Consider the following 20,005-nt stretch of genomic DNA (forward strand, 5'->3'; position numbering starts at 1 on the left):
AGTTGCCACAGAAAAGGCTGCTGTATAAGGTAAAGATGCATGGCATTATGGGTAATTATCATTGATACAGTATCGGTTAACCAACAAAAAATAAAGAATGGGGATAAACGGGTGTTTGCATTAGTGTTGACACTACAACTGTTTGCAATTTACACAAATGTTTTGGAGTTGAGGACCAAGTGTACGGTGTCCGAGTTCACATTTGATACAAAGATGAGGTAGAGCAATGTGTGTTGAGGCCACTAAGTCTGCACAGGGATACAGATCAGTTCCGTGAGTGGGTAAGGGTCTGGCAGATGGAGTTCAATGTTGGGAAATGTGAGGTCATCCATTTTGATCGGACTAACAGCAAACTGGATGATGACATGGTGAAAACGTGCACCACGCTGCTGTACAGAGGGAGCTGGGTGTCCTTGTGCATGAATCACAGGAAGTTGGTTTGCAGCTGCAGCAGGTAATTAAGGCAGTGAAGGGAATATTGTCCTTCACTGCTAGAGGGATGGTTACGCTGCAGCTGTACGGGGTGCTGGGGAGGCCACACCTGGAGTACTGTGTACAGGTTTGGTCTCCTTACTTCAGGAAGGATGGACTGGCACTGGAGGGAGTACAGAGGAGGGTCAATAGTTTGAGTCAGGAGTTGAGGGTTGGTGTATGTGGAGAGATTGAGAAAACTGGTTCTACAGTCATTGTAATTTAGAAGAATGGGAAGTTGGATAGGAAACAATAAAATTATGAAGGGAGTAGATAAGACAGAAGCAGGGAGGCTATTTCCACTGGGGGCAGGTCAAACTACAGAGCATAACCTCAAAATAAGGGGGAGCAGGTTTAGGACTGTGTTCAGGAGGAGCTTCTTCAGCTGAAGGGTTGTGAATCTGTGGAATTCCCTGCCGAGTGCAGCATTTGACGTTATCAACTTGAATGCCTTTAAGGCAAAAGGTAGATTTGTGAACAGGAAAATAATTAATGGTTATGGTGAGAGAGCAGGAATGTGGAGCTGAGGCCATGAAAATCTCAGGCCTGATCTTATTGAATGGCAGAGCAGGCTTGAGGGGCCAGATGAAAGTTCTTGCCTTGTGCCATCAAAATTGGCCTTTGTCCAATTCAGAACCTTAACTTTTAGATCTGGTATATTATTTTCTGTAACTATTTAAAAACTAGTAGAATTATCAGAGACTCCCAACAGTGTGGAAGCAGGTCATTCAGCCCATCACAGTGATACTGACCTGGAGAGCCTCCTAACCTCCCACTGTAACATTGCATTTCCCAGGGCCAGCCAACCTGCACATCCCTGAACACTGGGCAATTCAGCCTGGATAATCCACCCAACCTGTACATCCCTGAACACTGTGGGCAATTCAGCCTGGATAATCCACCCAACCTGCACATCCCTGAACACTGTGGGCAATTCAACCTGGATAATCCACCCAACCTGCACATCTGTGGACTCTGGGAGGAAAACAGAGCACCCGGATGAAATCCATGCAGAAAACCCCAATAAGGTGATCATCCCTTTCTTATTTCAAGTTCCACCTAAACTTCACTGGGCGTGCTCCCAGGAATATCTTCCCTCAGCAAAAACATAATGCTTCCCGAATCAAAAATGCTACTCCCCCTCCTGTCTTGTCCCCCTTTCTATTGTCCCTATAGCATCTATACCCTGGAACATTAAGCTGCCAGTCCTATCCATGCCTGAGTGATGCCTCTGTAATTGCTATAATATCCCAGTGCCATGTTCAAAACCATATCCTGAGCTCATCTGCCTTCCCTGTCAGGCCTCTTCTATTGAAGTAAATGCAATGTAACTGCTCAGTCCGACTTTATTCTGTGCCTTGCCCTTGCCTGCCTTGACTATTTGACTTCTAAACTGTACCAGCCTCAGACGTATCTCTTTCCTCACCATCTTCTTGGGTTTACACCCAGTCCCTCACTGGTTTAATGCCTCCCGAGTATCACCAGCAAGTCTCCCTGCCTCGATATTAGACACATTCCAAATCAGGTACAATCCATCCTTCTTATGCAGGTCAACTCTACTCCAGAGGAGATCACAACGATCCATAAACCGTGAATCCTTTTCCCCTGCACCAGCTCCTTAGCCACTCATTGAGCACCTCCTCCTCCTCTGTAGCATGGACATTTTTCAAGATGTCACCATTTATTTCCCCACATTCTATATCTCCTATGTACTTCTTCACAGTAAACACTAATGCAAAATAATTGTCTCCGTATCTCGCCCATCGCCTGCAGCTCCACACAATGGTTGCCTTGCTGATCTTTGAGGGTCTCTATTTTCTCCCTAGTTATCCTTTTGTTCCTCATGTATTTACAAAAGCCCTTTGGATTATCCTTAACCCTATTCGCCAAAGCTATCTCACGTCCCTTTTTTGCCTCCTGATTTCCCTCTTAATTATACTCCTACTGCCTTTATACTCAAAAATTCTTTGGATTGGAATAAATGCAAAATATAACATCCTGACAAAACAAACGAGGGCAGGACTTACACTCAATAAAAGTAGGGCCTTGAGTAGTGATATGGGAACAAAGAGACCGAGAGCTTCACGGCTCTGAAGTGTGTTACTTGTAGACAGGGTGTTTAAGAAGGTGCTTAGCACACTTACCTTCATTATTCAGACCTTTGAGTCCAGGAGTTGGGACGTTATGTTGAGGATGTACAGGATGTTGGGGAGGCCTCTTCTGGACTACTCTGTCCAGTTCTGGTTGTGCTGTTATAGGAAGGATATTATTAAATTGGAGCAGGTTCAGAAGAGATTTACCAGGATGTTGCCATGAATGGAGGGATTGTGTTCTAAGGAGAGGCTGGATAGGCTGGGAGTTTTTTTCACTGGTGTGCACGAGGTTGAGGGGTGACTTTATTAGAGGTTTACAAAATCAGAAAAGTGTAGATAAGGTGAACAGCCGGGGTGGGGGGGAAGGGGGGTTCAAAACTGGGTTGCATTCATTTTGAGAAGAAATTAGAAACGATTTGAGAAAAGCCATTAGGGTTTTTTAAAAGAAAGTATACGCGTGAAATGAACTTCCAGAGGAAGTGGTAGCTGTGAATACAATTACAATATTTAAAAGACATTCAGATAAGTACATAAAGAGGAAATATTTGGATGGATGTGGACCAGAGGCAGGTACAATTAGTTCCGTTTGGGATTATGGTCGGCATGGACTGGTTGGACCACAGGGCCTGTTTCCTTGCTGTATAACATTATGACTCTAATCCTCACTAACTCTAAATTCCTCCATCCTCAACTCTCCCGATCACTGTCACTTCACCCAGCCTCACAACTCTTCCTTATTTATATAATTCCTCACCAGCCACAGAACGCTCTCTATCTCATGTCCTCCAGTTTCTCAGATCTCTGCGATATGTGCCTTTCTTTAGTTCCAGCCTTGAGGATGCTCTCATTCACTTCGATGGGTTGGAGGACAAACTGGTACGACCTGGTCCTCCAGTACTGCCCTCTGCCCCCCATTGGCCTGTGCTGACATCAAACATCGGGGCCCATTGTGAGGTGAGTGGTGGGATCCTCCCTCTCTCTGCCCTGGGATGAGCTTCAACATTCACAGTCAATGGGGCAGTATCACCGAGCACAGGGGCTGGGGCTATTCAGCCCATTTGGGATGTACCCTCTCCCTCTGGAGATGCTGCAAATCTGTTTATGAATAACTGCTGAGTCTGTGTCCAGCTGCGATTCAGACTTCCAGATACTCAGAACTTACTGAATAAAAAAATGTTCACATATTCACATCATTTGCCAATTACCTGAAAATAGTTACTAAAATTGTGACATTGTTAACAATTCCCCTCTCTCTGCAGATTAGATATCCTAGAAACAAATTTGCACCTAGTCAAAATCACTGCTTAACCTTCTCAGCTCCAAGGACAATGATCTGTGCTTCTGCTCACTCTCCACAAAAAAGGAACATATCTTATTTTCATTTATTAGTGTCATAGAGATGTACAGCACAGAAACAGACCTTTGGTCCAATTTCTCCATACCAACTAGGAATCCTCAACAAATGGAGCCCCATTTGCCAGCTATTGGTCCGTATCATTGGAAACTCTTTCTAATCATGTACACAATCGGATGCCTTTCAAATGTTGTAATTGTATCAGCCTCCACTACTTCATCTGGCAGCTCATTCCACACATACACCACACACAGCAAGAAAACTGCCCCTTAGATCAGTTTTTAATCTTTGCCCTCTCAACTTAAGCCCATGTGATCTTATTTTGAACCCACCTAACTGGGGGGAAAAGACCCTGGCTGTTCACCTTATCCATGCTTTGCATGATTTTATAAATCTCCATGAAGTCACCTCTCAGTCTTTGACTCTCCAGGGAAATTAACCCTGGCCTATTCAGCCTCTCCCTGTAGCCCAAATCCTCCAACCCGAGCAAAGTCTTTGTAAATCTTGACTGAACTCTTGCAAGATTCACAACATCCTTTCCAGAACAGGGAATTTCGAACTTAAAACATAATTCCTGAAATGGCTTAATCAATGTCCTGTCCAACCACAATTTGACGTCCCAGCTTCTGTAGTCAATGCATTGACCAATAAATATAAGCATACCAAACACCACCTTCACTAGTCTGCCTACCTGCGACTCTACTTTCAAGGAACAATGAACCTGCACTCCATGGTCTCTTTGTTCAGCAACATTCCCAAGGACTTTACAAGTGTACAAGTCCTGCTCTGATTTGCCTTTCCAAAAATCGAACAGCTTACATTTGTCTAAATTGAACCCAGTCTGCCACTCCTAGCTCCAATGGCCCATCTGGTCAAGATACTGTTGCATTCTGAACTAAACTTCTTCATTGTCCACTGCACCTCCAACTTCTGTAAACCCACTGACCATATCTCATATATTCACATCCAACTCATTTATTTAAGGACCTAATACCCATTCCTGCAGGACAATGCTGCTCACAGGACTCCAGTCCGCAAAGAAACCCTCCATCACCACCCTCTGCCTCCTACCTTCAAGCCAGTTTTGTATCCAAATGGCTAGTTCTCCTAACATTTCATGTTATCTAACCTTGCTAACCAGTCTGCTTGGTGGAACATCGTTCAGTGTCCACATATACAACGTCCACAGTCTGCTTTCATCAATCATCTATGTCACATCTTCAAAAAAACTCAATCAAGTTCGAGAGAGAGAATTTCCCACATACAAAGCCACGTTAACTATCCCTAATCAATCCTTGTCTTTCCAAATACATGTAAATCCTGTATCTCAGAATCCCTTCCAACAACTTACCGACCACTGACATTAGGTTGACTGTTCTCTTGTTCCCTGGCCTTTCCTTACCACCTTTTTTAAATAATGGCACCCATCTTCCAGCACCTCACCTGTCACAAACAATGATACAAATACCTCAGGGAGGGACACTGCCATCACCTTCCTAGCTTTCCACAAATTTCTGGGATACACCTGATCAGGTCCCAAGGATTTATCCACGTTGCTACTGTTTAAGACATCCAGTACTTCCTCCTTTGTAATATAGACACCTTTCAAGTTATCACTATTTATTTCTCCAAACTCTCTGGAATAGAATAGCATAGTATTTCTCCCACCTCCTGTTGTTCCACAGATGGCCTTGTTGATCTTTAAGGGGTCCTATTCTCTGTCTGGTTATTATTTTATCCTTAATGTGTTTGTAGAATCTCTTTGGATTCTCCTTAAACTATTTCCTAGAGATATTTCAAGTCCCTTTTTTTCTCTCCTGATTACTCTTGAGGATATTCCTGTAAAAACGTGATCCTGTACTCCCAATTCCTCCGCCTCTGCCATATCTGCTCCCAGGAGAAGCAATTCCACTCCAGGACATCCCAGAAAGGTTTCCTCTTTCAAGGACCGCATTTCCCTCTTAGTTGATCAACAATGCACTCCAACGCATTTCCTCCACTTCCTGTACCTCTGCCTTCCCCCCCCACCCCCCCAACCACAATAAGAATATAATCCCCCGGTCCTCACCTGCCACCCACTAATCTCCATTAACCTCTGCTATGTCCGCTACCTACAGTCAGACCCCACCACCAGGGATATATCTCCCTTGCCAGCCCTTTCTATCTTCCGCAGAAACCAAGGGATCTTTGGTGCTGATGTGCTGCCCCACAGATACCTCAGTCACTCACCCTACCAAATGGCCTAGTGAGATTATCACTGGATGGATAACCCAGACACCCAGGTAATGTTCTGGGGCCCAGGGTTTGGATCCCATCACAGCAGACAGTGGAATGTGAATTCAATAAAAATTTGGAATTAAGAATCTATTAAAGACCACGAATCCATTGTTGATTATTGCGAAAAAAAACCTCATCAGATTTGCTAATATCCTTCACGGAAGGAATCTGCCATCCTTACCTGGTCTGGCCTACATGTGACTCCAGACCCACAGCAATGTGGTTGACTCTTTACTGCCCTTTCGGCCCAGCCAGTGACACCCTCATGTGAATGAATAATAAAGAAGGTCAAGTCTTGTACACAACCATACTATTCTTACAGATAAGTGATCTCTTAGTAAATTTGCTTCTCACCTCCCTGCTGACTATTGGGGAAGGTGGGCGGGGGAAAATCAATCGTACCATCCCAATAAGGAGATCATCCCTTTCTTATTTCTCAGTTCCACCTGTATAACCTGCCTGGATGTACTCCCAGGAATACCCTCTTGAAGCCCAGTTGTAATGTTATCCCTAATCAAAAATCTCTCTCCCCCTGCTCTGTTGTCCCCTTTCTATCTTTGCGAGAGCATCTATACAGTGGAACATTAAGCTGCTGGTCCTATCCATCATTAAGTCATGCCTCTGTAATTGCTATAATATCCCAGTGCGATGTTCAAACCCATACCCTGAGCTCCTCTGCCCGACCTATCGGGCCTCCTGCATTGAAATAAATGCAGTGTAACTGCTCATCCTGTGCCTTGCCCTTGTCTGCTTTGACTGTTTGAAGTCTGAACTGTACCAGCGTCAGACTGAGCTCTTCCCTCACTCTCTCTCTGGGTTTACCCACATTCCTTCACCGGTTTAATGCCTCCTCAACAGCACTAGTAACTGTTCCCTTCCAGTGCCAGTACAATCCATCCTTCTGATGGAGGTCAATTCTACCCCACAAGAGATTCCAATGATCCAATAATGTGAACCCTTCTATTCCTATGTCATTGATACCAATAAACAACAGCCTCCCCTCAAAATGGTTATTCTCCCCTTTAAGAATATTCTGCTCCCTCTTTGAGACATCCTTATACAAAAATTACACATTCGAATAATAAACCTTACACTCATCAGGTCATCATAAAAGGATTACATGACACATTGAAGGTTTGGGGAGACCTTTTGAGGCGATGATTCAAAGGAGAATTTTTAAGCAGCAAATGGGATTGATCTGGAACACAATATTCACACACACACAATGTGAATATCCAGATCCTGATATACCGAGTAATTCAATCAGAGTTTAGCAGAATATTTACTGAGATTACCATCTGAACGTCCACCTGTAATACAAGTTTATAAAATCTGTCACTATCAGTTCAAGTTAGAAACTCACACCATCCCCTCCTTGTGGCCCAGGATTACTGTACATATTACCCTTGAGGACATCAGCAGTCAACTCAGAGGGACATCTGTGGGTTTCTAGGAGATTCCAACTTGAGATCTTATGTGACTGAACACAGCAGTTCTTTGACACATTGGAGAAAATAATTCAAGTGTCAGTGAGATATGGGGAACAAGAATTACTTTCTTTTCTTTCATTCCGTGCTGCAGCTCTGCCTCATCAATAAGACATGGGTGTGAAAGGCTAATACCTAACGATGGGCAAGTTGTCTTCATCCTGACCAATGAGTAGGAAGATCCTCTCAATCACTCCAAAGCGTATTCCTAAAAAGATAGCAACTCTGTCTACTTCCCACTGCCTAGTGCTCCCAGTAAATGTTTGGAAGAATGGGAAGGGGGGATATCTCCTAGAAAAGGCATAACTGTCAAGGTCTAAGAGGATTATGAAAAGAGAGAGATGCACAGGAGAAGGAGGCAACAAGTTGCCAGATGGGGTGTAACTGGGGAAAATGGGAAGTTGCTCATTTTGGAGGAGATAATAAAAGAACAAAGTACTATTTAAATGGTGGAAACTGTAGAAAGCTGCACCACAAAGGGACCAGGGTAATTGTTCAGGAAACACAGAAAGCTACCACACAGTTACAACAGGGAATCAGGAAGGGGAATCGAATGTTTTGTTTCAAAAGTTTTCAGTATTAGAGTTTGGAGTATATACCTGAGAGTACCGTGTGGAAGTGCTGGTGAGACCACCGTATCTGCAGGAATGAGAGCAGTTTTGGTCCCTTTAGATAAGGAAATGTGTCACTTTATTGGAGGCATTTCAGGGAAGATTCAATGAGACGATCCCTGGTTTGGAGGGTTTATCGTTTAAATAAAGGCTGAAAAGGTTGGGACTCTACTCACTGGATTTTGGAGAAAGAGAGGTGATCTCATTGAGACAGATGGGATTCTTTAGAGGTTTGACAGGATAAATACAGAGAGGATGTGTCTGAGGGTAAATACTGAGAGGGGAGTCTGAAACCAGATTCTGAGTCACGGAATCAAGGGCTCTGTTTTGGATTCAAGTTTAAGGCGACACAGACGCAGGTAAGGGGTTTCAGTAGCAATGGAGCTGGGGTGAGGTGGAGAAAAGCAACATTTAAGAGATTGGAATTCCTGGTGTTTGTGATTGTATAGTTGTCTGATCAGAAGGTCACCTTGGGGTCAGATAGAACAGCGATATTGTGAAGAGTGTCGTTCTGCCTCAAGAGTTCCCAGTGAGAGGGAGGGGCTCAGCAGAAAGGAAAAGGTAAGGCAATGGGTTTAACCATGACAATGTTTCATTGGAGGAAATTACAGCTAATCGAGTAGTGGGAATGTGATAAGCAGTTTGATAACTGAGTACAAGTGGAGTAATGGAGAGGGATGATGGGGAGGGAGAGCTGGGCATCGTCAGTGTACATGTCAAATCTAACACTGTTTTTGGATGATATCACCTCCTGGCACTATGTACGTGAGATACAGGAGAGACCAAGGATAGATCGTTGAGGGACACCAAATGCAAGGAATTCAGAAAGGAAAAGGAGAGTGGAGATGGAGCAGGATTTTCCAACAACCGTGAGGTCAAATATTAGTTTTTCACAGAATGGGAGAGAAGGACATAACCAAAAAAGACCAACAGACCGAACAAGGAACAATATCTATAAATTGGCGAGGGGGAGTGATGAGGCGGCAGCGGAGGAAAGAGAGTTGGAAAGTGAGTTTAGCGAGATTAGGGTAAAGGGTCAAGGTGAGCTCTGATAAGGCTTGACAAGACACTGGAGAGAGATGTAGGTTGAGGACAAAAATCAGAAACACCACGTGAGGCAGTTGGGCTCAGTGGGCTAGTGGGAGGGAGAGAAGGAGCAGATCGGACTATCTCAGTCTTAGTGACAGAGAAACTCCATGTGCTCCTGACTCGTTGTTGGAGGGGAGGATGGAGGAGACAGGATGATGGACAGTGTTTTACAAAGAAACAAAACCAGGGTTTTATCCAGAATATTAAAACAAATGACTTAAGTCCTGGTTCGAATCCTATCTTGACAGATGGTGGAATCTGAATTCAAGAAATAAAAACGTATTCGGAATCTCCTGATCTCCATGAATCCATTGTCATTGGCGAAAAAAAATCCTGCCAACCTGACAGTGGCCCAGCCAGCTACTCACTGTATTAATCACTGCAAAGTCTCAACACAGGAATGAAACTGAATGGACCAGTTGGCAACTAACAAGGCACCAGAAATTACAATCACAGAATCAGCCCTCTTGATGGTGCAACGTCCTCCTCACTAACATATGGTTTTTGATGCCAAAATGTGGAGAACTGTCTCAGACTAGTCAAGGAACAGCCTGATATAGTCATACTCATGGAATCATCCCTTACAAACAATGACCAGACACCACCATCACCATCCCTAGATATCGAGAGTGTGGTGTTGGAAAAGCACAACAGTCAGGCAGCATCCAAGAAGCAGGAGAAACGATGTTTCGAGCCTAGGCCCTTCATCACCCTGACCTGCTGTGCTTTTCCAGCACAAGACTCTTGTCTCTAATCTCCAGCACCTGCAGTCTTCACTTTCTCCTGAAATCTCTGGATATGTCCTGTCCCACTGGCAGGACAGACCAGGCAGAGGTGTGGCACAGTGGTGTACAAACAGGGAGGATTTGCCCTGGGAGTACACAGCACTGGCACCAGAGACCAGGAAGTCTCATGGCTCCTGCTGATTACCACGCCCCGTCCTCCCTTGGCTGATGAATTACTTATACTTCATGTTGAACAACATTTGGGGGAAGCACTGAGGCAATAAAATGGTGTCAAACGTACTCTGGGTACAGGATTTCAATGTCCACAATCGAGACTAGCTCTACAACAGAATTATGACTGAGCTGGTCAGGTCGTAAAGGATATAGCTGCTCAACTGAGTCTGCAGCGGGTGGTGAGGGAACCAACAAGTGTGTAAAACATACTTGATCTCATTGTTATGAATTGATTAGCTGCAGATACATCTGGCCATGACAGTATCAGTACGAGCGACCATCACACATTCCTTTTGGAGACACAAGTCTTGCCTTAAAGTTGAGAAAAACCTCCATTGTGTTGAGTGACACTTTCACCGTTCTAAATGGGACAGACTTTGAAGAGATGTAGGATCTCAAACTGGGTATCTCTGAGGCACTGTGGGACATCAACAGCAGCAGAACTGTACTCCAGCACAATCTGTAATCTCATGGGTTTGTAAATCCTGATCTCACCCATCACAATGGACAGGAAAGGAGGGCATGCCATGAGCAGCACCAGGCAGACTTAAAAATGATGTTCCAACCTGGTGAAATTATCAAACAGAACTACCTGCATATCAAACAGCATCAGCAGCAAGCAGAGTTAAGTGATCCTACATCCAATGGAACAGATCGCAACTCTGCAGTTCTGCCACACCCAGTTGTGAACAGTGATGGACAATTAAACAACTCACTGGAGGAAGCATCACGGATATCCCCACCCTTACTGGTGGAGGGGCCTCACACACCCATGCATCAGATAAGACAACAGCATTTGCTGCTATCTTCAGCCAGATGTGCAAAGTGGGATGATCCATCTTAGCCTTCTCCAGTGGTTTCCAACATCACAGATGTGAGTTTTAAGCCAGTTCGATTCAGTTTGAATAACATCAAGAAATGGTTAAGTCGTGCAAAGTCTACAGGCCCTGCAAATATTCTGGCAATAATACTGATGGTTTGTGCTCCAGAACTTGCCACCCACCAAGCCAAGTACCGCTCCAGCACTGGCATCTACCAACAATGTGAAACATTGCCCAGTGATGTTCAACACAAAAACACAGAGCAATCCAACCCAGCCAATTTCCCTCTATCAGTCCACACTCGATCAGCAGTAAAGTGATGGAAAATGTCATCAACAGGGCTACGAAGCAGCAGCTGCTCAGCAACAGCCAGCTGAGCGACACTCATTGTAGGCACCACCAGGGCCACTCAGCTCCCCATTGAGTTACCGCCCTGATTCACAATTTGGCAACCAGCTGAACCCTAGAGGTGAGGTGAGACAGCCCAGTCCCAATCCAAGACCACTAGTTCTAGCTGATTCCACCCTTGTCTCTGCTCATATACTTTCATCCACCTTGTGTTATCTCCAGACTTCATTTTCCAAACACACTCAGGGCCAGCTTCACACATTCAACCTCCCTGTAATCGCAAGAAAGTCTAAGTCTCTGTTTGTTGATTCATCAAAAGGCTCCTAATTATAATCAACAGCGTACAGCCATAGAGATGTACAGCATAGAAACAGACCCTTCGGTCCAACCTGTCCATGCCGTCCAGATTCCCCAACCCAATTTAGTCTCACCTGCCAGCACCTGGTCAATATCCCTCAATTTAAAATTCTCACACTTGATTTAATGACTGGCTGTGATAATCCCTAGCTCCCTGCACCACACACACTTTGAGACCTCGACAACCTATTTTCTTCGAGACTGCCAACCATTTGTTAATTCATTACTTCACCTGTGTGGCAGTTTCTACAGTTGCTGAAGCAGCATGGTCTGAAATTCGCAGCCAAAACCTCACAGGTCTGCTTTCCACCTTTAAGACATCTCTCAAAATCTGCTTTTTGGCAATGCTTTTGGTCACCTGACCTAATATCTCCATCTCTGGCTTTATGTCTAAAGTTCTCAATAGTATTTTTGTGAAATTATAAGTAGGATAATAAAAATACAAACTGTTGTTGATTTGGACATTATCTTCAAATCATCATTGTTGCTGAATGAATAATCTATAATGCCATTTACCCAACCACATTGTAGGAGCACCTTCACCACACAAACTGCAGCTGTCCAAGAAAGTCAAACATCACCCACTCCACAAGCAACAGGGCTTTGGAAGGAGAAACACAGTTGATGTTTCAGGGAGTGCAAAATGGATTACAGGGAATGAAAATGGTGCAGAATTTGATAGTCAGAAATGAAAGGAAAATACACTTGCTTATTGGAAAAAATAATTCTTGACTATCAAAAATATTCAAGAAAAAAGTAATCTGATAATAGAGCAGTACATGGTCAGGGGCTGGGCCGCAGTGAAAAACTCATTTGCAAAGGGTCTATAAAAGTAATAATACAGTAGCAAACAGACCAAAAATACACCCATGGTTCGAGACTGAGGAAGCTAGATATTGACAAAGTGGTCATGAGGGAGCCGAGAGGTGAATTGGCTGCTATGATCCCAAAGACTCTCTACTGGAGAAAGGCTGCACATGCGCCTGGCTGCACCTTGCCCCCTACAAAGATGGCGGCGGTGCACGTGTCCAGTGAATCGTTGTCCTGAAAAAAGATGGCGGCGCTCACTCAGGCCTGCAGCCGCTAAGGCAATTCCCCGTTTCCTGCAAACACGGGACTGGGACGTTCAAATTTGTGTTTTCCGACGTGCACAATTTGTTTGTAAAACCTCTCCGCTCATAGCAACACAGTTTTTCTCCCATTTCCCTGTTTATTTCTTTCCTTACCGTATCCTTTCTCTCCATAACTTCCCGAGCATTCATTACAGCGACTCTGCTCCGCCCGCGAGGGTGATCACATGGTTTAGTTTAGCTCCGCCCTTCATTCACTTTGATTGGTTGGAGGACCAACCTCCGGCTAGGTCATCCAGCTCCGCCCACCGTCCTTTCATTGGTCCGGTGCTGACATCAATCTCCCGGGGTCGCTTTGTTACCTAGAGCATGCGCAGTGCGTCTTGCTTCAGCTGATATATTGGGTAATGTGATGGGAGATTCTGGATTAGTGGTGCTGGAAGAGCACAGCAGTTCAGGCAGCATTCCTGATGAAGGGCTTTTGCCCGAAACGTCGATTTCGAAGCTACTTGGATGCTTTATTCATGGAGGGAATTGCATTCCTACTCATGACTGTATAGCTATGATTGATGCATCAATGCCATCTGAACCAGTACATAAACACCCCATTTTCACATCTGAGATCTTTAGCACATTGTATCACGCTTTTCTTTGGAAATAAAAAAAAACATGAAATGAAGCCTCAAGGAATCGGAGCAGGCGTTCATTCCCTTCAGCTTGTTCCTCCATTCTATAAGATCATGGCTAGGCCAACCCAGACCTCAACACCTCTTTTATGCTTGATCTGCATAGCCCTCAACTGCTCAATATTTCAAACATTGATCTGCCCTCTTTTAAAATAATTTGAGATAGAATCACAGATTCCCTACTATGTAGAAACAGGCCCTTCAGCCCAACAAGCTAGAACAACCATGTTACTCCGAAGAGTAACCCAACCATTGCCCTCCCACATTTAATTTTCACAAAAGTTTGGGTGAGAAAATTCTAGCCATTCACAGAGAAAAAATTCTTTACTTTTTCTAAAATGAATGTTCCCTTATGTAATGTCCCCTGGTTTGAGACTTCACTGGTGCTAGAAGATCTCGTCAACATCCACCCTGTCAAGCTCCTCAGAATCTTGTTTCCATAAGGTCACCTCTGCTTATCTATTCTTGATAGGTCAACCCTTTTGTCCTCGAAGCAGCTAAGAGAATCTTTTTTGAATGGTCTCCAATGTTGGTTTATCCTTTATTAAATATGGGAGCTATCATTGTTTACAGCACTGCAAGTGAGGACTCAGCAACAGCCAGTGTGGTTAACCAATCCTCAGTCCATGCTAATACATTACCCCGATACCATGAGCTCCTAAATTGTGCAATTAACTTTTATGTAGCACCTTATCATTTGCATTTTTAAAATCCAAATACAGAACATCATTGGCTTGCCCTTTATCAGCCCTGCTTGTTATCTCCTCAATGAACTGTTGCAAATTTATCAAATATAGTTTCTCTTTCACAAAACCCAGTCTATCCTGTTTAATGATAAACTTTTTAAAATGTCCTGCAATTTCTTACTTTAATATTCGACTCTGTAGGTTCTTTCAGTAAATTTGCTAAGTATGATTCCCCTCTCTTAAATCCATGCAGACTCTGTCCAATCCTGTCACTGTTCAGTAAGAAACTTGATTGTACTCCAATATAGTTAGTAAATGTATCTGTATTTATTTTTAAAAATCGATTACTTATAAATGCTGAACTCATGCAATAATCAATGAATTTGTGACTCTGAATTTGGGTAATAATTTTTTTTTGTTAATTCCTTTTCGTACTGTGTTATGCAGACAGCACCAAGTGATCACTCTTAATTGTGAGTAGCTTTGAAAATAATATATTATAAAAATGACATCTCAAAATGCTGCCTCATTATTTTGCAAGGAGGATTTTGCATTCAATAATTTGCAGATAAAATTGAACAGCTTTTTGCTGCAATTTGGCCAGACTGAAGATTACACCAAAGTGGCAACTCTGCTCTCAAATTCTTACTTGACACTCCTCAAGGCGATACTGATAGGACTTCACTTTGCCATTCTTTTTCACCAGCTTTATTTCCAGGTTTAATCCTATAATCATTCTAGAGCTTGTAATTTTCGACAACTTCTCTTTTCAGTGCATATGTAAATATCATACTGAAATGTTGCACTGAATGGTACCAAATCTGAAATTAATCTCTAATCTGACAGTAACATGCTCTGACCCTTCTACATATGTATTGGCATAAGTCTACACCAGTTATTTTTCTGAAGCCTGTGGTTCCTGATGAAGGGCTTATGCCCGAAACATCAACTATCCTGCTTCTCGCATGCTGCCTGACTTGCTGTGCTTTTCCAGCATGACACTTTTCGACTCTGATGTCCAGCTTCTTTGGTTGTCACTTTCTCCTTTGCGTAGATTAAACCAAGAATAATTTTTGTTGATCAAAGTGCAATAGGAACCAATTCATGACATTCAGATATCTCACATTTACCTTAACTATGTGAAGGCTAAGACATTACTAAATTATTGTCAGTAATTGAAACCGTGCTGACAAACTTGTGCAGTATCAGTGCCTCACCTTTACAGTGTTCCCAGATATCGCGTAACTGCAGTATTTTGTTTTTCACTCAGCTATATGTTGTTCTCACTTGTTTCTTTGTGAAAGATTACAAAACTAACTTGGATGAATGATTTCTTTAACCAATGTTGGGAAAGAAAAAAATGTCAGTATTTTTCAAGTGCTGATAAAGTAAAATAAACTGATAATCAGTAGAAAGGGTTTAAGATGGATATGGAGCAAATGCTGGCTAATGGGACTAGATTAATTTTGGATATCTGGTCAGCATGGGCAAGTTGGACTGAAGGGTCTGATTTTGTGTTGTACAACTGTGACTTCATTCTCTCAATTATTCAAGAAGTTGAATACTTCGAGGAGGAAATGGAGAATTTATGCAGAGAATGCACTTGAAATGATGATTGAGGTGTATCAAACTCACATTATTTCATGACATTTTCCTCTGGGTTCTTCAATGAACAAACTTGTTTTGTTATCTGAATAACTATGTATCAAGTGATTTGTTTCACACAAAATATTTTGTTAGGATCTAGTGAACTATTAAGAAGTGTTCATTTTTAAAATTTAGGCAGCTTGATTATTAAGCAAGAAAATGTTCGCGTTTTACTCCCACTGAATCATTGCTCTATAAAAGGTAACAAGCTTTTTATTTGTTCTGGGCACTGAATATATGGAAGTCAATGCTGACGGAAAAAATCCTCGTCGGTAATGTTCCCACATCTGTGGAGTAATTGCTTCTGGTCACTCTTCAGGCTTTTGAGGCTAGGAAAGAAATTAGTTGGCCAAAGTTAGCAACATCATTTGGATGGACTATGCTCATTGGGGAAACTTGCAGGATCTGTAGAAGGAACACGTGTTTCAGAGTGTATGCAATAAACCTGACCATTGTTTTTTTTTTCACAGAGCTTGAGACCCTACTGGAGCAGCAATGAAGCTCATATTGTTTTTAAAATTTCCGAGCTTGCCAAATTATTGTTGGTAAATGCAGGTGACTTTATCAAAGCACATTTCACACTCCCCAGCTAGGATTTTGGTCCCAATCCCAAGTCAGTCCATCCATTCCTATGGATAACAGGTGTTTTAAATATGAGCACTCCATTTAACTAATTGACGTGGTGACATCATCTTGGATTCTTAATTTCAAATTACTCAAATGTGATTTTTTGTTCCCCCTGAATTTGCCAAGCACTGGGAAGTTCTGGAATATTCCAAATATTTACAATAGATGCATTCACACTATTGAAGGCAACCTGGCAGATTTGAATACCATTCGGGTAGTCAACAACAATACATAAGAAACTTTATGAATTGCTTACTGGACACCAACACAAGCCAAGTACTATTGAAACCACAGATTGTCTCCCAAGGATTCCCAAAGCTAAACAGTGCATTCCAGATATCACCATCTGGTAGCAGTCTCCCAAAGTGCTCCCAGAATTTAGAAAGCAAACACACTGCCCTCCAAAGCTAAATCTGCTGTCACAGGCTTCACTCGTGTTGCATACAGTGACATTTATTGTCCAGTTCTTTAACGTGACATGATTTTACAAACAATTTGTAGAAGTGAATGGAAAGTGTGATGTTTGCTTGACCTATGGTTCTATGTATCAGACTGAACTGAACCTTAAGCAAGATGTGGGATCTTTCCCACAAACTTTGTTTAAAAGAGCAAAGATTATACTCTGAGATTTAAATGTTCAATCAAGTTTAATAAAAATTCTTCCAAAAAAATTGAGAGTTTGAGTTCAGTTCCTTTAAAGAAACATGCTCTTGGCCTTCAATTTTGGACATGTGATCATTCTTTGGTAAAGGTGGCTGTGTACAACACTGCAGGATGTTGCACTGAAGTGCCAAATTCGGTGGATGAGCTTTATTATTGGTGTAACTCGGCTAATTTTGAGATGGAATGTTACTTTGAGTTAAATCAAGTTTTTAAACTGAGGCGTGCTTCTGTAACTCAAGTGTGGACACCATGCTCATGTTTACAATACACTTTTGCAGATTAGTATTTTCCAATCTGTTTTATAAAAAAAGTTCAAAATAAAAAGCACAACGTCGGAGAACCGCAGGTCCAGCAGCATCTCTGAGGGGAATAAAACATTGTAAGTTCAAAGTCTCATGACTTTTGTCCGTTCAGATGAAGAGTCAATGAACTTGAAATGTAACATGTTTTTCAATTCACCAATGCCCTCAGAACTGCTGAGTTTCTCCAGCACTTTGTTTCTGGGGTTTAGATCTCCAGCACCTGCAGTTTATTGTTTTGTTACAGATCCTATGATTTGACTTGAGGAGCGAGAGGCAGCAACTGTGATCAATGAGGATATAACTCCCCAACCATGAAAAAAAACACAGTTCTTTATATTTTGCAAAACACTACTGTAAATAAGAAATGCAGTTAAGCTAAGTGCAAGATGGCATACCACCTGCCTTGTCTCAAACTTGCTATTCATCTTTGAGGACTAATCTGTCGGAATTGTGTTTGCTCGCTTCCTTTGAGATCACAGTCCACAAATGTCCCAGTTCCAATTCCTGGGCCAGGCCCAGTTACCACATTGCAGTGGGGTGGGGAGCTTTGTGTCAGCCTGAAGTTTTTGTTCAGAGCAACATTGCAGGTTGAAGCCGACTGTTTTGACTAATATTGCGTCATCAAACTTGGAGGAAATCCTTCTGAATGTATTGATTAACTGGACAGCCTGTTTACATGCAGTCCTGTTAGTAGTGCTGTAATATTCTAAGTTAAGAATCACACAACACCAGGTTATAGTCCACCAGGTTTATTTGGAAGCACACTACCTTTCGGAGCACTGCTCCGTCATCAGGTGATTGTGGAGGGCACAATTCTAAGGCACAGAATTTATGGCAAAAATTTACAGTGTGATATAACTGAAATTATCCATTGAAAAATACCTTGATTGTCTATTGAGTCTTTCATCTGTTTGAATGCCATGATAGTTTCACTTCTTTCATGTGTAAATCACAAAACCTGCTTTTAAAGGTTGCATCCCTGACACTGGCTCACCAAATCACTCATTGTATTAATCACTGCACAGTCTCAACAAAAGAATGAAACTGGATGGACCACATTACATCTACCAATGCACTGGAAAATACAACCACACAATCAGCCCTCGAGACCCTGCAACTTCTGCCTCACTGTGGGCCAACAACAGCAGCAGAACTGTACTCCAACCCAATCTGAAATCTCATGGCCTGGTATATCCCCCACTCAACCATTAACATCAAGCCAGGGGATCAACCCTAGTTCAATGGAGAGTTCCACAGGGCATGCCAGGAGCAATACCAGGCATACATAAAAATGTGATGCTTACCTGGTGAAGCTACCCAACCTGCACGGCAAACAGTGCAAGCAACACCAAATAGAACTATGGGATCCAACAACCAATTGTTCAGATCTGAGCTCTGCAGTTCTGCCACACCTAGTCAGGAATGGTGATGGACAATTAAACAACTCACTGCAGGAAGCATCACAGATATCCCCACCCTTACTGATGGAGGGTCTCACACATCCATGCAACAGACAAGGCAACAGCATTTGCAGCAATCTTCAGCCAGCAGTGCCAAGTGGATGAGCCTTCTACATTGGTCCCTGACATCACAGATGTGAATCAAATTGGTTGAAAACTTATTTCAAATCAGATCAAGAAATGGAGAAGTAGTGTAAAGGCTGTCAGCCCTACCATCATTGTGGCAATACTGATGGTTGTGCTCCAGAAATTGCTGCCCACCAAGACAAGTACTGCTCCAGCACTGGCACCTACTGACATTGTGGAACATTGCTCAGGCATGTTCAACACAAAAACGCAGGACAGAGCCAGCCCAGCCAATTTCCCTCCATCAGTCGACACTCGCTCAGCAGTGAAGTGATGGAAGGTGTCATCAACAGTGCTGTCACGCAGCTGCTCAGCAATAACCTTCTGTGACGCCCAGTTTGGGTTCTGCCAGGGCCACTCAGTTCCTGGTCTTGTTACAGACTTGATTCACAGACTGATAAACAGCTGAATTCCAGAGGGGAGGGGAGGGTGACAGCCCAGTCCCACTCTAACACCACAATTTCGACTTCAGTGATATCACCTGACCTCACCACAGTCTCAGCTCATTTACTGAAACTCTCATTCATTTTGTTAACTCTAGATTTCATTATCTAAACCCACTCCTGGCCAACATCCCACAATCACCCTCCTTATATTGAAAATTGAGAATATTGACAACTCTACCGCCCAAGTGCTCACTTGTACCAGAACTTGCTGATCCATCAAAAGGCTCCCAATTATAAGCAACAGCAATTTATTTTCACACCCTTGACTTAATTCCTGGCTGTAATCATTCCTATCTCCATGCACCAGACACCCTTTCACATCTCAATAACTCATTTTAGTTTAGACTCCCAATGATGGGTTTATTTTTGAGTTCAGCTGTGTGACTGTTTCTATAGATTCCAAGGCAACATGGTCTGGAATTCCC

General features: G+C 42.9%; 1 long non-coding RNA gene across 2 annotated transcripts in view; it reads right to left on the bottom strand.

The window, feature by feature from the left end:
• Positions 1-13,140, bottom strand: part of LOC140494034 (uncharacterized) — a 38,453-nt gene extending 25,313 nt beyond the window's left edge. The window contains exons 1-2 of one of the 2 annotated variants that reach the window (XR_011963867.1): positions 13,094-13,140; positions 2,616-2,720 (exon numbers count right to left, since the gene is read on the bottom strand). This is a non-coding gene — a long non-coding RNA (uncharacterized lncRNA). Of the gene's footprint in view, positions 1-2,615; positions 2,721-6,376; positions 6,438-13,093 lie in introns of those variants that run through there. The other variant, XR_011963866.1, reaches the window with a different exon arrangement.
• Positions 13,141-20,005: the final 6,865 nt, after the last annotated feature.

The sequence above is a fragment of the Chiloscyllium punctatum genome, chromosome 23 (genome assembly GCF_047496795.1).
Source record: "Chiloscyllium punctatum isolate Juve2018m chromosome 23, sChiPun1.3, whole genome shotgun sequence".
NCBI classification, from domain to species: domain Eukaryota; kingdom Metazoa; phylum Chordata; class Chondrichthyes; order Orectolobiformes; family Hemiscylliidae; genus Chiloscyllium; species Chiloscyllium punctatum.